General features: G+C 42.9%; 1 long non-coding RNA gene across 1 annotated transcript; it reads left to right on the forward strand.

The window, feature by feature from the left end:
* Nucleotides 1-133: 133 nt before the first annotated feature.
* Nucleotides 134-17,891, forward strand: LOC118350454 (uncharacterized). The gene is made up of 3 exons (XR_004804268.2): nt 134-249; nt 12,214-12,320; nt 13,897-17,891. It is a non-coding gene; the product is annotated as an uncharacterized LOC118350454 (long non-coding RNA).
* Nucleotides 17,892-18,129: the final 238 nt, after the last annotated feature.

The raw sequence follows: 18,129 nt of genomic DNA on the forward strand, positions 1-18,129 counted from the left end.
CGGCTTGAGCATGGCACTGATCTCTTTGTCAATGAGAAATGGGCTGCTAGTAATCCATAGCATGCAGTGGCATCACAATTACTTGGATTATCTATCATATGTAGTTGATTGTGATGAAGTGCCAAATGAAGCACATGCCTTGGGAGTCTATGTGGTTGTGGCCTTTCACTGTTATGACACTAACGATGACCAGGAAAAGTGCCAATGGCCTGGCACTCAGTGGAGTGTGCAACTATTCATCTTGGTGTTGTGAGTTCGAGCCCCGTGTTGAGTGTAGAGATTACTTTTAAAAAAATCTTAAAGATTTTGACTATAAAGATTGTGGTGTGGGACAGGTTTTTTTGTTTTTGTTTTTTGTTTTTGTTTTTTTTTTTAGTATACTTGAGCACTTATAAAAGGAAAATAATAGCTCAGTCTATTAAGTCTCAGCTCAAGTATGGAAGCTTCCATGATAACCCTAAAGGAATTTCTTTTTTTTTTTTCCCTTTTAAATTTATTTATTTATTTATTTATTTATTTATTTATTTATTTATTTATTTATGATAGTCACACACAGAGAGAGAGAGAGAGGCAGAGACACAGGCAGAGGGAGAAGCAGGCTCCATGCACCAGGAGCCCGACGTGGGATTCGATCCCGGATCCTCAGGATCGCGCCCTGGGCCAAAGGCAGGCGCCAAACCATTGTGCCACCCAGGGATCCCACCCTAAAGGAATTTCTTATTTCTTATAGTTCCAGGGCTGATATTACTAAAAATCAAAACCAAAATTTAATTGTGTAGGTTGCTGAATTATAATGGCTATTGAATTAACAGTCTTGCCAAGTTTGTCGTGTGAAAGTTAGGCACTGATCTGGAAAGAATGGGATTCTGAACCTTGAAATTGAGACATCCCAAATGAATTGAGACATCCAAATAAAACTGATAATCTTGAACCCCCAGGTCATACTGAGCCCCCAGAGTTTGCCCTCTCATGTCTGAAAGTGATGGTTTTTCTCTACTTAAAAAACTTGTGACAATCTGACCTGAAGCAGATGCCTTGAAAGAGGATGATAATTCTTCTCCTCAGGATCCACCACAGCCACCCCCTTTTGCCACTAGGCCCATAAATAGTGTAAGCCTTAGCATGCTCCAGAGGTACAGGAACACAATACAACCCAGGAGAAAGTAATTTAGGCTAAAAAGAATTGCAGAACTTTTCTAACATGTGTTGGTAGTAACTGCAGAATATGTGTGGGAATGGGTTCTTAGGTTGGTAAATCAAGGAGGGCAAGATATATAACACTAGATCAGAAAAATTAAAAAAAAAACACTATATCAAAAATTTTAAACATTTTTAAATTTATGTAAGTAATCTCTTCACCCATTTTGGGGCTTGAACTCACAACCCTGAGATCAAAAAACAAAAAAAACAAAACAAACAAAAAAAAAAAACCTGCTTTTCCAATGGAGCCAACCAGATGCTCCCACTATATCAAATTTTTTGTATAAATATGCTTACTAGAATTCCAGATGTAGTATGTTAGCTTGTGTAGCTAGAGGTGACTTTAATTTATTTGGTTGGTTGACTGAAACTTGAACTCAATATTCCAGTTTAATGAGGTTTAATTTAATGCAGTCAAGATGCCAGAGCTTTTCTGGTGTGAAGTGAAGGAGGAAATCCAGATGTGCAGGGAGGTTGCCATGTTGGATTGGATTTATCATGTGTGACCTATCCCCTAACTATATTCTATGTGAAGGGGGAAGGCATTGTGAAATATATTTGTGAGGGAAGCACCTCTATCCTTTAAAAGGTCTGTGGTTTCTCTCCCTTGTAGGCCAGTTATGACTGTAGGGAATGCCACTTTCTTTTTTAAGATTTTACTTATTTATTTGAGAGAGAGAGAGAGGGAGAGAAAGAGAGAGAGAAAGAGAACAAGCTAGGAGGAGGGGCTGAGGGAGAGGGAGAAGCAGACTCCCCGCTGAGCAGGGAGCCTGATGTGGGGCTTGATCCCAGGATCCTGGGATCATGACCTGAGCCGAAGGCAGATGCCCAACTGACTGAGCCACCCAGGTGCCCCAGGGATGCCACTTTTAAACTGCACTTCTTTTTTTTTTTTTTTGTATATTTTTAAATTGGAGTTCGATTTGCCGACATATAGCATAACACCCAGTGCTCATCCCGTCCAGTGCCCCCCTCAGTGCCTGTCACTCAGTCACCCCAACCCCCCGCCCACCTCCCCTTCCACTACCCCTTGTTCATTTCCCATAGTTAGGAGTCTCTCATGTTCTCTCACCCTCACTGATATTTCCCACTCATTTTCTCTCCTTTCCCCTTTATTCCCTTTCACTATTTTTTATATTCCCCAAATGAATGAGACCATATGATGTTTGTCTTTCGACTGACTTACTTCACTCAGCATAATACCCTCCAGTTCCATCCACGTCGAAGCAAATGGTGGGTATTTGTCATTTCTAATGGCTGATTAAACTGCACTTCTGATTTTTTTTTAAAGATTTTATTTATTTATTCATGAGAGACACACACAGAGAAAGAAGCAGAGACACAGGCAGAGGGAGAAGCAGGCTCCATGGAGGCAGCCTGACGTGGGACTTGATCCTGGGTCTCCAGGATCACACTCCAGGCTGAAGGCTGCGCTAAACTGCTAAGCCCCCGGGCTGCCCATGCACGTCTGATTTCAATGAGGATGTTGGTACTGTTCCATTGTAGCAGAGGCCAAATAGAAGCACTTAACTGTCAAACACAGGGTGGGCACCTCAACCGTAAAGGGCATTGGGGATGGTTCAGTAATCAGAATGCCTTGGCCTGTGGAGATCTCTAGTGGTAACTAATTGATCATGGTGTCTTTAGGATGAAATAGATAATCAGCCTACTAGAATTGCTTGATCCATGTAACAGGAAAAACTCTACATCTGGTAGCCAATCACCTAACTTGGGTCACCATAGTAGAGTATGATGCCCTCTCACTCAGTGTCCAGACCCAAACCCAGTCAGTTTGCAGACCCAAAGCACTTTCAAAAAGCCAGGTTCCCTAGAGAAAGGACCTTGCTCCACCGCCAAAAATAAATACCTTAATCTTCCTTCAAGCATTCCCAAAGAAACGCACAACTATTTACTGGAGTGACAGTGCACTGGGGAAAAGGAATTACCTGGGCCTTTCGGGGGCTACTAGACAATGGCTCTGAACTGATGCTAATTCCTTGGGATTCAAAATGCCAGCAAGGCTCACCCCTACCCAGAGTAGGGGTATCTGATGGATAGGTGATAGAATCTCAACTCCCAAGTGTGACTCTCAACAGGCCCATGGCCCATGAACTCACCCTGGGGCTATTTCCCTGGTTCCTGAGAATGTAATTGGAATAGATGTTTGGCCAATGTCAGAATCCCCACATTGGCTCTTACCTATGGGATCATTATGGGGTCGTGATGGTCGGCAGGGATAAGTGGAAGCCTCTGGAACCTCCACTCCCTGCCAAGATAGTAAACCAGAAGCAACACTGCATCTCTGAGGGAAATGAAGACATTGACACTCCCATCAAAGACTTGAAAGAAGCAGAGCTAGTGACTCCTAACCCTTCCCATTTAATTCACCAGTTTGGTCTGTGCAAGTCAAGTGTAATCCTAGAAAAATGACTGTGACTTAATCTGGTGGGATTCCAGCTGCAGGTGCTATTTATATTCAAGATGTAGTCCCTTTACTGGACTTCTGACTCATCTTAGAAGTTGCGTGTGTGGGATCCTGGGTGGCTCAGCAGTTGAGCACCTGCCTTTTGCTCAGGGCATGATCCTGGAATCCTGGGATCGAGTCCCACATCGGGCTCCCCCCAGGAGCCTGCTTCTCCCTCTGCCTGTGTCTCTCAAGAATAAATAAAATATTTTTTAAAAAGTATCTTCTTAAAAGATTGATTTTAACTTGATTGCATTGTAGTCTAAGCATATTGTCTTCTATGATAATGACCTTTGCAATTTGCTAAGACTTACTTTTTCCCCAATACACAGTCAATTTTTGCCATTTTTGTAAGTGTCCCACATGGACTTGACAGGAACGTGAATTCTCTAATATTTGTATGCAAGATTGCTTATCTATGGGGTGCTAATCTACTTCTCACTTTGTCTACCTAATCTAGATAGTTCTCAGATACATGTTAAATCACCCATTGCCATTGGGAATTATAAATCTCTCCTTTTGGTTCTGTTAGTGTTTGCTTCTTATATTTATAAAGAATATGGGGCAGCCCTGGTGGCGCAGCGGTTTGTCGCTGCCTGCAACCTAAGGTGTGATCCTGGAGACCCTGGATCGAGTCCCACGTCAGGCTCTCTGCATGGAGCCTGCTTCTCCCTCTGCCTGTGTCTCTGCCTCTCTCTCTTTGTGTCTCTAAGAATAAATAAATAATCTTTTAAAAAAATAAACTATGTTATTTTGTGCATACAATTAAGAATTTTAAACTCTTCCTTGTGCATTATATCATCTGTGATTATATAGAGATCCTCTTCATTTTTTTAAAAAAACTCATCAGGAAAAAATAAAAAAATAAAAATCATCAGGCATTTTATTTTATTTTATTTCATTTTTATTGAAGTATAGTTGACACACAATGTTACATTAGTTTCAGGTGTATAGTGGTGATCTGGCTAATTTATAGGTTATGCCATGCTCACTTCAAGTGTGGTAACATTTGACATCTGTCATCATATAACACTGTGACAATACCATTGACTATATTCCCTATGCTGTGCCTTTCATTCCTGTGACCTATTCATTCCATAATGAAAGCCTATTTCTCCCATTCCTCTTCACCCACTTTGCCCAGCACCCTGCCCTGCTCCCCTCTGGCAACTGTCAGTTTGTCCTCTGTACTTATGTGTCTGTTTCAGCTTTTTGTTTGTTTATTCATCTGTTTTATTTTTTAGATTCCACATATGAGTGAATCATATATTATTTGTCTTTCTCTGACTTATTTCACTTAGTATACTACCCTCTAGGTCCACCCATGTTGTTGCAAATGGCAAGATGTCATTCTTTTTCATAGCTGAGTAATATTCCACTGTGCATATATACTACTTCTTTACCCATTCATCTCTCAATGGACACTTGGGCTCCTTCCATATCTTGGCTCTTATAAATTAAGCTGCAATAAACATGGTGGGGGGTCTATATGTCTTTTCAATTTAGCATTTTCATATTCCTTTTTTAAAGATTTCTTTATTTATTTGAGAGAGAGAAAGTGCACAAGGTGGGGAAGGACAGAGGGGGAGAGAGCCTTAAGGAGACTCCACACTGAGCATGGAGCCCAATTCGGGGCTCAGCCCCCCGTCCTGAGATCATGACCTAAGCTGAAACCAAAAGTCAGATGCTTAACTGACTATGCCACCCAGGAGCCCCTAGGGTTTTCATTTTCTTTGAGTAAATACACAATAGTAGAATTACTCGGTCATATGATATTTCTATTTTTTAATTTTTTGAAGAACTTCCATACTCTTATCCACACACAGCATCTGCACTAATTTACATTCCTATCAACAGTTCAGGAGGATTCCTTTTTCTCCAGATCCTTGCCAACACTTGTTTTTCGTCTTTTTGATTCTAGCCACACCGACAGGTGTGAAGTAATATCTCATTTTGGTTTGGATCTGCATTTCCCTGATGATGAGTGATGTGGAGCATCTTTTCATGTATCTGTTGGGCAGCCATATGTATTATTTGTGGGTTTTTTGGGGTTGAGTTTTATAAGCTCTTTTTAAAAAGATTTTATTTATTTGACAGAGAGAGATCGAGAGAGCACAAACAGGGGGAGCAGGCTCCCTGCTGAGCAGAAGCCTGATGTGGGGGCTTGATCCCAGAAGCTGGGATCTTGACTTGAGCTAAAAGCAAACTGACTGAGCGACCCAGGCTCAGTTCTTTATGTATTTTGGATATTAACCCCTTACTGGATATATCATTTGCAAAAATCTTCCCCTATTCAGTAGGTTGATTTTTCATTTTGTTGATGGTGATCCTCTTCATTTCTTTTTTTTTTTAAGATTTCATTTATTTATTCATGAGAGACACACAGAGAGAGGCAGAGACATAGGCAGAAAGAGAAGCAGGCTCCCTTCAGGGAGCCCACTGTGGGACTCGATCTCAGGACCTCAGGATCATGCCCTGAGCTGAAGACAGACGCTCAACCACTGAGCCATTCAGGTGTCCCCGATCCTCTCTCTATGTTAGTTTTTTGTCTGCTATGTCTTTTTAATTTTTTTTATTTTTTGAGAGAGAGAGAGAGAGAGCATGCAGCAGTGGCAAAAGGGGCAGAAGGAAAGGGAGAGAATCTTAAGCAGACTCCACACTGAGCCCAATACAGGACTTGCTTCCAGGACCCTGAGATCATGACCTGAGCCAAAATCAATAGATGCTTAACCAACTGAGCTACACAGGCACCCTGTCTGATATGTTTTTTTTTTGCATCTATCTATTTTAAACTTTTCTGTACCTCTTTGTTTTATATATGCTCTAGTAAATAGCATATGGCTTCATATTTAAAATTCTTCCAACCCAACAATCCTTGGAAAGATAGGAAGATAATATCTATTCTGATTAGTGATATATTTGGACCTATTACTATCATCTTGTGCTTTGTGACTTTCTTATGATGCTTCTTCCTTCTTTCCTGCTTGCATTTGGGATGATTGTGTTTTCTTTTTTCCTTTATTTCCTTTCTAGAGGTTTGAAAGTTATACTCCTGTTTTTATTCTTTTGGTAAATATCTTTAATATTTTGGGGCACCTGGCTGGTTCAGTTGGTAGAGCATGCAACTCTTGATCTTGGTGTTGTAAGCTGGAGCTCCATGTTGGGGGTAGAGATTACTTTAAAAAAATAAAATAGGGGTGCCTGGATGGCTCAGTCAGTTAGGCATCCAGCTCTTGATTTCGGCTCAGGTCATGATCTCAGGGTCATGAGATCAAGCCCTATGCTGGCCTCCGCACGGAGCATGGAGCTTAAGATGCTGACTCTCCCTTTCCCTCTGCCCCTCCTCACACTCACACTCTCTCTAAAAAAATAAATAAAATCTTTAGTATTTTAACATGCATACCTGCCAGTTTAAATTTACTTAACTTCTGTACCTTCTTTCAGAAAAATAAAGGGCCTCTGAGTGCTACTACACTGACCATCTCCCTTCCATCTGATGTGTTACTGTATCTAGTACACAGTTGTAACTTATTTTATATACCCCATATTTATGCTATTATTATTGCTTTATATAATCTAAACATGTTTACATGTACTCAAGTCTTTATTTGTAAATTTTTCTCCCTTGCATCTCAATGTCCCGTTTTTCCTTCATCCTGAAATACAGCCCTTAGGAATCTTCCACTCTGAGTTTTTCTTTGAAGGAAGATGACCTTATTTCACCCTCACTTAAAAAAATTAACTTGGGCAGCCCCGGTGGTGCAGCGGTTTAGTGCCGCCTGCAGCCCAGGGCGTGGTCCTGGAGACCTGGGATCGAGTCCCATGTCAGGCTCTTTGCATGGTGTCTGCTTCTCTCTCTGCCTCTCTCTCTCTCTCTCTCTCTCTCTCTCTCTCTGTCTCTATTAATAAATAAATAAAGTCTTTAAAAAACATTTAAAAAATTAACTTACTTTACATTTTTAACATCCAGAATTTTAGATGTCTTGATATTTCAGTCTTAAATATTTGTGCCTACATTTTGAAAAGAACTCTTACTCACATAGACCAAATTAATACAAACACATCTAACAACAGGAACAGTAGTAATTCCTTAATATCATCAAATGTCCATTTCATATTCAGATTTCCCCAATGGTGTCAGATTATCAGATTCAGATTTATCAGATAATTCAGATTATCCCCATGGTGTCTGTTTTTCCAAACTAGATCCAATCTAGAACGACATCCTGCATCAGTTTATTTATTGTGTCCCTTAAGCCTCTTTTAATTTCAAACTCTTTTTTTGTGACACTGATTCGGTGGAATAGGCTGGTTGTCCTATGAAATATCCTCGCTTCTGGGTCTGATTGTTTCCTTATGGTGGTGTTTAGCCTGTTCCTCTTTCCTCTATATTTCCTTATAACTGTAATTTAGGGTCCAAAGGCTTGATTAGATTGATTGATTGATTGATTGATTGATTGATTCATGAGAGACACAGAGACATAGGCTGAGGGAGAAGCAGGCTCCACTCAGGGAGCCCGATGTGGGACTCGATCCCAGGACTCCAGGATCACTCCCCGAGCCGAAGGCAGATGCCCAACCGCTGAGCCACCCAGGTGTCCAGGCTTGATTAGATTTAAAGCAAACATTCTTGGCTACCTCACATCACAGGTGATGCAGTATTCACAATACTATGTTACTGATCCAGCTGTTAGATAATAAACATTCTTGCACAAAGTTCTATGCTAAGATTGTGCCCCTTGCTAATTGGGGCTTTGGGGGCTTTTTTTAGATAGGACTTCTGGGGACACCTGTGTGGCTCAGCAGTTGAGTGCCTGCCTTTGGCTCAGGACATTATCCTAGAGTCCCAGGATCGAGTCCCACATTGGGCTCCCTGCATGGAGCCTGCTTCTCCCTTGGCCTATGTCTATCTCTGTGTCTCTCATGAATAAATAAATAAAATCTTCAGATAGCACTTCTGTGTGATAGATTCCAGGGAAGTTCCGATAAACAAAAGACTGGGAAGTGTTGGAAAATGCATGCTGAAGATGGAAGGACATATATATTTAACTGCTAACTAGCACACAGTATGGTAGGACCATCTAGCTTATGCCTCTGAACATGTAGACTTTCGCTAGGATATAAAGTTAAAATGTCACTGTTGGTTCACAGCATTAGGAGTTTCCTGGTATAATCTGAAACTAGTCCCCATCTACAGGGGGAGGGAGAGACAGAATAAAGAGGTGGGGCACCTCAGATTGGTAGGTGGCAGTTTTAATAAGCAAGGGAAATTACTTATGGGCTTGTCTTGGGCAGTGAATAGATCCCCAGCACCCACCCACCAAATCTTATAAGTTTATATAGAGGCTTTAACTTGTTTCAGTCATGTATCCCATCTAGGTGGTCTCAATAACATATTTCTTTCTCAAGGCTTCGTATTTGAAAAAGGCTCCCACCATGAGAATGGAAGGGAGAATGTACATTCCAAGGAGAGGGGAGTGTGTGATGAGCCTTGGGTTCAGCTCAAGGGTCAAATGGCCATTACATCCTCTTGACCAACTTCTCCATCAGCAGCATCAATGGGCAGAAGGAAACTGCATCTTTGACTCTACCACTTGATACCAAATTACTTTCCAGTTAGCCAATTTATGCCTCCACCAATGCCAATACTTGGTATTTTCAGACTTTTCTTTTTTACTTTTGACAATATGACTAGATGAAATAATAGCTCATTATGTTTTTTAATAGATTTTATTTATTTATTCATTAGAGAGAGAGAGAGAGAGAGAGAGGCAGAGACACAGGCAGAGGGAGAAGCAGGTTCCATGCAGGGAGCCTGACGTGGGACTCAATCCTGGGTCTCCAGGATCACGCCCTGGGCTGAAGGCGGCACTAAACCGCTGAGCCACCCAGGCTGCCCTCATTGTGGTTTTTGGAAAGTTATTACATACATCAAGAGATTTCACCCCTGAATACTTGAGTATTCATCTTTTGAAAATAAGGACATTTCCTACTTACCCACAATATCATTCTAACAAAAGAATAATTCCCCATACAATCTAAATTTGTCTATATTCATATTTCTCCAATTATCTGAAAAATCAGTAAGGATTTAGGTTCAAGGTTCAAGGCACTTTTATCCTCAAATAATGGATTAGCTAGGTGTGACGGTCCAAGGTATCAGGTATTTCCTCTAAGAACTAGGAAGACAATAATCCTCTGTCTTGGGGTTTCTATAGTTGCTGTTGAGAAATTTATTATTGGTCCTGGCATCACTGTATTATGGAAAACATGTTTTCTTTCTGGTTTCTTTTCAAAGGTTTCCCCATCTTTGAGTTCTTCAGTTTCTCTCTGGTGTATCTGGATGAATATTTAGTAGTGTATCTTGGAATTAATTTCCTGAGACTGAGAATTCTTGTCCAAAATCAGTTCTGGAAGATGATCAACCATGATCTCATCACCTCATTATTGGTGAAAGATTATGCCTGGCACACTTTAGGTGCTTAGTTGTTGAATAAATTGGTAAATAAATGAGCATTTTCTCCATTCCCTCTCATTCTTTTGAGTCTCTGGTGCTCAGATTTTTTTACAGATATTTGTTCAAACATCTCACTCTACCCACTATACCTTTTCCTCTATTATTTTTCTTGCTACATTTTATTTTTTTAACTCACCATTTTTATTTATTTATTTATTTATTTATTTATTTATTTATTTATTTAAGCTCTACATCCAACTTGGGACTTGAACTCATGACCCCGAGATAAAGAGTTGTACCCTCTACCCACTAAATCAGCAGGGCATCCCTTTTTCTGTGCTACATTTTAGATAATTTTGTCAGATCTATCTTCTAGTGCTCAATTCTAAGCTCAGCTACTTTTTTTTCTTTAAAGATTTATTTATTCCAGAGAAAGAGTGTGTGTGAGAAGGGGGAGGGGCAAAGAGAGAGGCAGAGAGAATCTCAAGCTAACTCCATGCTGAGCACAGAGCCCAATACTGGGCTCGATCTCACCACCCTGAGATCATGACCTGAGACGAAACCAAGAGTCGGATGCTTAACTGACTGAGCCACCCAGGCTCCCTTAACCTCAGCTACTTGTAATCATTTGCTTAATTCATCCATTGAGTTTATAATAATCATTTGTAATCATTGATACCGGACCTTTTTTTTATAACATTCTGCTATTTCTCATGCTTTTGATTCTTTGTTTTATGATGTCAATAACTTTTAACATACTTATAGCTTGAAGCTTATACTAATTCCATTGTCTGAAGTGATCCAGGGTCTAATCCTGCTCTTTGTTAGGTAGGTAAATTTTCATTCATGGTGGATTATTTCCTTGTGGGTTTTCCAGTTTTGGATTGTGAACTCATGTTGATGGCCTTCAGGAGTGACCTTCATAGGCTATAGTGAAGATTAAATCATTAAATCAATGAACTCAGATATGTCTCAAGTTCAGGTGGAAATTAAATCACATCGAAAAGAGTATACAGAAGGGCAAGAACTGTCCACCAGGTCATGCTATATATAAAAGCAATGCAGGGCAGTCCGATGGCTCAGCAGTTTAGTGCTGCCTTCAGCCCAAGTTGTGATCTTGGAGACCTGGGATCGGGTCCCATGTCGGGCTCCCTGCATGGAGCCTGCTTCTCCCTGTCTATGTCTCTGCCTCTCTCTCTCTCTGTGCCTCTCATGAATAAACAAATAAAATCTTAAAAAAAAAAAAAAAAAACAAGGCAAAACCCCCACAAGATTGACATGCTTAAACCATCAAACTCTGGCCAGACTCACACTAGGGAATACTACAAACACTGTCTCTCATGTGACAGGCACTTTATTCATATCTTTAACCTTCATATCAACTGCAAGGAAGGTGAAATTCCCATTCGACAGAACAGAAACTGCCAAAGAATCATTAATTTATAGCTAATTGGTGGACTCCAATTAAAACTCAGGTCGAATGATTGTAAAGATCATGCTTTCTCAAATTGACCCCATTGTTCCTCAGAACTATTACTGGAGGGTGAATGGGTGACGGGCACTGAGGTGAGCACTGGGTGTTATTCTGTAAGTTGGCAAATTGAACACCAATAAAAAGTAAATTTATTAAAAAAAGAACTATTACTGGAAAAAAACACCATCATTTGGACTACATACATATTTTTTCTAAGTTCCAATTTTAATTGAGGCCAGTTAACCCCATGGATCATAAAAACATGTTGAGTAAGTAGTGAAAAAGGAAAACGAATGCATTAAAGCTACAAAAGAGTTGCATTTTAAGTAAAGAAACTTTCATTCCTCATTTCCTTTCATTTTTCCAATTTGAGATTTTGCTTATGTACGAAAAAGGCAATTAACAAGAAGCTTACTTATGAGAAACCCCCGGAGCTCCCAGAAGCTAATAAAAATGTATCTGAGCATTCTGAGTACAACAAAGCAAGCCAGTGTAAATTTGATCTAATAAGGAGTTTGCAAATATACCTTCAACCTAAGCAATTTTACATCAGTAAACCAGGACAAGTTAAAGCCAATTGGTGGCAATACTTTTCAGCTGTCAATCCTTTGTTTCCAGGTCCAGAGAGGCCACTGCAATGTGCCCGCTCCAAATGTAGGTTGGAGCACCCCCACCCCCCTTGCCTGTCCAGCTCTTCCAAGAATCATCATCCAGGGATCACTGAGGTAATCGGGAATCGCCAACTGTCTTAAATATTATCAGCATAAATTGCACCTAGTATATGGAGTTAGAGGGTCTGATTTTAATCAGGTTGATTCAATTTGTGACTTACTTAAAATGCTGGTCTGGGTTTCTTGATTTAATCAACTTTCAACAAAATTTAGTGCTTATCATTTGATAGAAATTTTATACATGATCTTCACCCCTCAGATCTGGCTCTAGGTTACATTTTACTATGGGGACTTTAAAATGATATTAATACCATTGAATAATTAACTAATTAAAATTAATCATTAACTTTGCAAATGTATCCAAAGAAATATAGAAAGACGATTCTGCTAATAAATTTAGGAAAAATAGAGGATGTAAATAATTGTGGAGTCACTGGGAGGTAAACTCTGTCCAGTTAATTGGTCAGTTTTGTATTTTGACCATGAGTTTATTTTTGTTAGACTCTGTGAAGAGACGACCATTACTGACGTTATTAAAGTATTTTATTTTCCTAAAAGAGCCACATCATATAATCTGGATTCTTTCTTCTATCTGTTTGACTTTAACCAAACCGATTAAGTGATTTTAATGCTATGAAGCAAAACAAATAAAATATTGTTAAAATGTAAAATATTGTTAAAATTTGTAATCATCTCAACGTGAAAAATCACCTTGCCTTCCTATTTAGAGCCCCTTAAATATAAGCTTTCTTCCTCTTTCAGTTTCCACAGGCTACAGAGTAAATTATTTCTTTTTTTTTAAATTTTTATTTATTTATGATAGTCACACACACAGAGAGAGAGAGAGAGAGAGAGAGAGAGATAGGCAGAGACACAGGCAGAGGGAGAAGCAGGCTCCATGCACCGGGAGCCTGACGTGGGATTCGATCCCGGGTCTCCAGGATCGTGCCCTGGGCCAAAGGCAGGCGCCAAACCACTGAGCCACCCAGGGATCCCTAGAGTAAATTATTTCCACTGAAAATGTTCTATCCACATCTGCTTTAAGAAAGCCATTGCTGAAAAAAAAAAAAAAAAGAAAGCCACTGCTGGGGTGCCTGGGTGGCTCAGTTGGTTGAGCGCTGGATTCTTGGTTTTGGCTCAGGTCGTGATCGCAGGCTCATGGGATCAAGCCCCCACAGTGGGCTCTGCGCTCAGTGCTGAGGTTGCTTGAGACTCTCCCTCTGCCCCCCCTGCCCTGTGCTCTCTAACTAAAATAAACAATAAATCATAAAAAAGAAAGCAAGTCGGCCACTGCAAGCTGCATGCTGGCGTTCATCCCAGCTGCTTGCACTCCCGCACAGGCTGGGATGAAGGTTCCCAGGCCTGTCTCTGCACGGGTCTGGGCAGGGCTTCTCTGTGCTCTGAACCCAGGTGAGAGTCGGCACATGTGCCAATAGCACAAAGCACCACAGGTGCCTCTCCAGAGGGCGGTATTCTCTATGTATCCACAAAAGTTGCCCAAGGAGCCCAGCTCCCCAGCTCTTGGCCAGTGTTTCGTATTTCCCACCTTTCTAACTTTGGTCTCTCTGACTGGGGTAAAGAGGTTATCTCATTGCCATGAATTTTTCATCTCATTTTTTTTTTTTGACAGATCCTGCCGCATGTTTATTTGTACAAATAGCGCAGGAGGACACCAGCCCCATGCAGATAGAAGCCCATGGGTCACACCCGGCCTTCTGTCCTCACACTGGCAGACTGGAGCCTCTGCACTGGAGCCTTTGTGCAAAGGGGCCTGGGCACCTTTGGGAGCCTGAGCCGCAGCAGGAGCTGCAGCTGGAGTCACAGCTGTAGTCTGAGTCTTGTTTGAGCCTTGGTCTTGGACTTCGGACTCCAGAGCCCTGAGACCCTGCAATGCGGCAACGAGCAGATTTCCCAAGCTTGGGGTGAGCGATGCAGGCAAGTTGAGCTTGCGGCTGCCGCCCTTTGGGATCTTGGGCTTGACCTCCTTGGGGACTCCTGGCCTTGGTGTTGTTGGCCTGCGTCTTCTTCAAATCTTTCTTGTTGTGCTTCTGGGAAAAGTGCATGTTCCTTAGGAACATAGGATCTGCCCTCTTAAGAGAATCATATCTTCTTTTTTTAAAGATTTTAGTTATTCAGAAAGACACACAGAGAGAGGCAGAGACATAGGCAGAGGGAGACGCAGGCTCCATGCAGGGAGCCTGATGCGAGACTCAATCCCAGGTCTCCAGGATCACGCCCCGGGCCAAAGGCAGAAGCTCAACCACTGAGCCACCCAGGCATCCCTCATATCTTTTTTTTTAAAGATTTATTTCTTTATTATTTGAGAGAGAAAGAGAGAGAGAAGGAGCAGTAGAGAGAGAATCTCAAGCTGACTCCATACTGAGTGCAGAGCCCCACATGGGGCTTGATATCACGACTCTGAAATCATGACCTGAGTGAAAACCAAGAGTTGGACACTTAATTGACTGAGCCACCCAGGCACCCCAAGATTCATGTCTTTGTGACTAGGTTTCTCGATGCCATTTCTGTGCCATCTTTGTGACTGGTTATCCACGGTGTTGGTTGCATTTGGCCATGCCTGAACCCGAGCCCGAGGCTCCCAACATGCCTTCCATTTCATTTACTGCATTTATTATTTGTAGAAGTCCAGTTTGGTTCTTTTAAAGATGTACCCGTGTCACTTTTTCTACCTTCCTATTCCCTGTAGATATATTCAACCTATTTCTTTACAACAATAAATTTTTTTAAAAGATTTTATTTATTTATTCATGAAAGACACAGAGACAGAGGCAGAGACAGAGGCAGAGGGAGAAGCAGGCTCCACACAGGGAGCCCGATGTGGGACTCGATCCCGGACCCCGGGATCACACCCTGAGCCAAAGGCAGACGCTCAACCTAAAACTAATATTACACTGTAGGTTAACTAACTAGAATTTAAATAAAAGAATTGCCATTTGAAAATTGAAAAATTAAAAAAAGGCAGACACTCAACCGCTGAGCCACTCAGGCATCCCCAACAATAAACTTATTTTATCATGTGTATCATATAGTTCCATTATCTAAAGTCTTTACATGGGGCTGCCCCTAGGCCTTAGGGCATCTTTCTACAAATTAGAAAAAGTGGCCCTTCTTCAACCACATGTTTTTGAAAAGTTAGAAGATTACCACGAAACCTGACCAGCTCCACCAGGGAGAAAATTTCAACTTGCTGGGTGGCACACACATGCACACACAGTGTCGTGCACTCACACAATGCCTGGCCACTGGGGCACACTGCTCCTGATGCCACACACTCCCTCCGTGCCACCCCACCCCTAGGTGTCAGATGTGGAGTCTAGCAGCCGGGCAGATGTGGAACCGGGCTTCTAGGGCAGCAGGCTGGAGCCTGATTTCCGTGTTTCCCGAGTTATCTTTGACTATATGTTGGTTATTATATTTGAAAAATTATTTGTAGGAGTAATTTGGGATGAAGGTAATTTCCTCCACAGAGAATTTGTGTTTGCTGCTTCCAAAAGCCTGGGGGCACTGCCAGCGCTGAGATATTCAGAGTCAAGGCCGCGGATACCCTGGGTAACCCAGGCAAATGGAAGCAGGCTGTTCATTCTGGCCGGTTGGTCCACTTCTGGTTTACACTTAACCTGGCTTACTGGGGGCAATGGGGTCTCCCATTAGACTTTTCCCCGCCCCCGCAGGGCTGTGGTGGAGACACATTCATCTCAAGAGGCCATCAGAAAGAGAGCTCAACCCTCCACGGTGGGCAGAGGTCCTCAGGAAGAGAGCAACCTCTGAGCTCCTCCCTCCTTGATCCCTGTGCCCTGTGCCTTCCAGCTTGTCAGCTCCTTACAGATGCAATTTTGGACATTTTATCCAGCCTATTTAGTTGTTTCAGCAGGAGGGTTGCTGGAGAGAGTTATCCTCTTATTACTAGAGAGTCCCGTTGTTTTAATTTGCAGTCCTTTGATTAGCGGTGAATCCCAGCCTCTCTGGTCGCAGTTCCAATTTCCTTTCCTGCGAAATGCCTGCTCACCCCCTGTGCCTCTTTGCTCCCGGTTTCCTGCCTTTCTCTCATTGACGTGAAGGTGTTCCTTAAAAACTCTAGATGTTAATTCTGTGTTAATTGTATATAACATTTTCTCCTGGCATGTTATCCAGCCAGTCAGTGCCTTTCTGGTGGCCTCTGCTGAACAGAAATCCTTGATTTTGATGTGGGCAGATTCAGCATATTCTCCTCTCTAAGGTCTGTGATGTGTCACTATCACCCTTCATGGGACACCTGGGTGGCTGAGTCAGTTAAGCATCCCACTCTTATTTCAGCTCAGGTCATGATCTCAGGGGCCTGGGATCCTGCCCTCCAGCAGGGCTCCATGCTCAGTGAGGAGTCTGCTTGAGATTCTCCCTCTCTCCCTGCCACTCCCACTCCTGCCTTTTCTCTCTCTCAAATAAAGAAATAAATCTTTTAATAAATCCCCCTTCATGATTCAAAACCAGGTCTTCCAGCGTCATTTGACCCGCATAAGTAGAGGGGCCCTGACCTCCCTCTGTTGTTCACTAAGCCTGTATTTGCACCGAGTCTCCAGTGTTGGTGACCTTGCCACATCACTGCCTCATTTGTTAGCGTCCAATAAAAACCAAAGTCCCTGCCACATGTGGCTGTGAGGTCTACCCACCCCCATCCTGTGCTCCGCAAGCTGAGTCTGAGACCCAGAGGGAGAACACAGCTCTATTATTTTTCATCTTGAGTCAGCCCACCATCCAGGCTGCTAAGTTATATTTGGACCTCGATTCTCTCATCCAGTGCTTCGGCTGTCCCAGTTTTTTGGCCACCTGAAACTTTGGTAAATATGTCATCCGTTCCTCCACCCAAGTCACAGGTAAGAAGGAGCAAGGAGAGAGGATGAAGGCCAGAACCTTGGCCCACGTCCCTGGAGTCCTTTTGGGCAGGTATCGATTAATTAATGATAACATTCCCCCTGAGTTCTCCAGGCGCAACTGAGTGCCGATCCTGCGCTAGTGCTGGGGAGGAGGCGGCGGGGCAAACAAGTCCCCCACCCTTGCAGGGCTCACACACTGGCGGAGGAGGCAGAGGCATGCCATCTATAAATGATCACTTCCACTCATTCTGTGATTTCATTTTTACAGAGAACCCGCTCACGGAGGATCTCTTTTGTGCTCTGTTTGGGATGGGCAGGCACCTGGGAGCAAGTGGACTTAGCCACAAAGCAGCCCACGTGTCCCAAGTTACCTTGCAGGGCTTTTGGGGAGTCAGCCCCGCACTTTGCTGAAGTTCCTGCGTGGCCGGGACTGGGCACCTGCTGCCAGCGGGACAGACCTGGCCCAAGGGCTTCCTGGCGGGTGCGCACCCTCCCCCTCATAACTGCTAATTCTTTGTTCATCATTCACTGCCAGTCTCACCTGCAGTGCCTCCTGAAAGGTCTGGGAGGCACGTTCTCCTGCGGTGCTGGGGTGTGATTCATCAGGACCCGGAGATTCCAGAGGGGCCTGCAGTCCGCTCTGTTTATCTGGGGAGATGTTTATCCTCCTGCCCAGCAATTCAGGGGGCTTGGTAAAGCCCTCTTCTGGGTCCAGGGTACCTCCTCCACTGGCCAGAGGCAGTGATGCTGGGCTTCTCCAAGTGTGATGGGCATGGGTGGGGGGGCCATTGGGGGTCCTGTCCCATTAATGGATGAAGAAATGCATTTAGGGCAGCCCGGGTGGTGCAGCGGTTTAGTGCCGCCTGCATCCCAGGGTGTGATCCTGGAGACCCGGGATGGAGTCCCATGTCAGGCTCCCTGCGTGGAGCCTGCTTCTCCCTCTGCCTGTGTCTCTGCCTCTCTCTCTGTCTCTCTGTGTCGCTCATGAATAA

The sequence above is a fragment of the Canis lupus genome, chromosome 12 (assembly GCF_003254725.2).
Source record: "Canis lupus dingo isolate Sandy chromosome 12, ASM325472v2, whole genome shotgun sequence".
Lineage (NCBI taxonomy): Eukaryota > Metazoa > Chordata > Mammalia > Carnivora > Canidae > Canis > Canis lupus.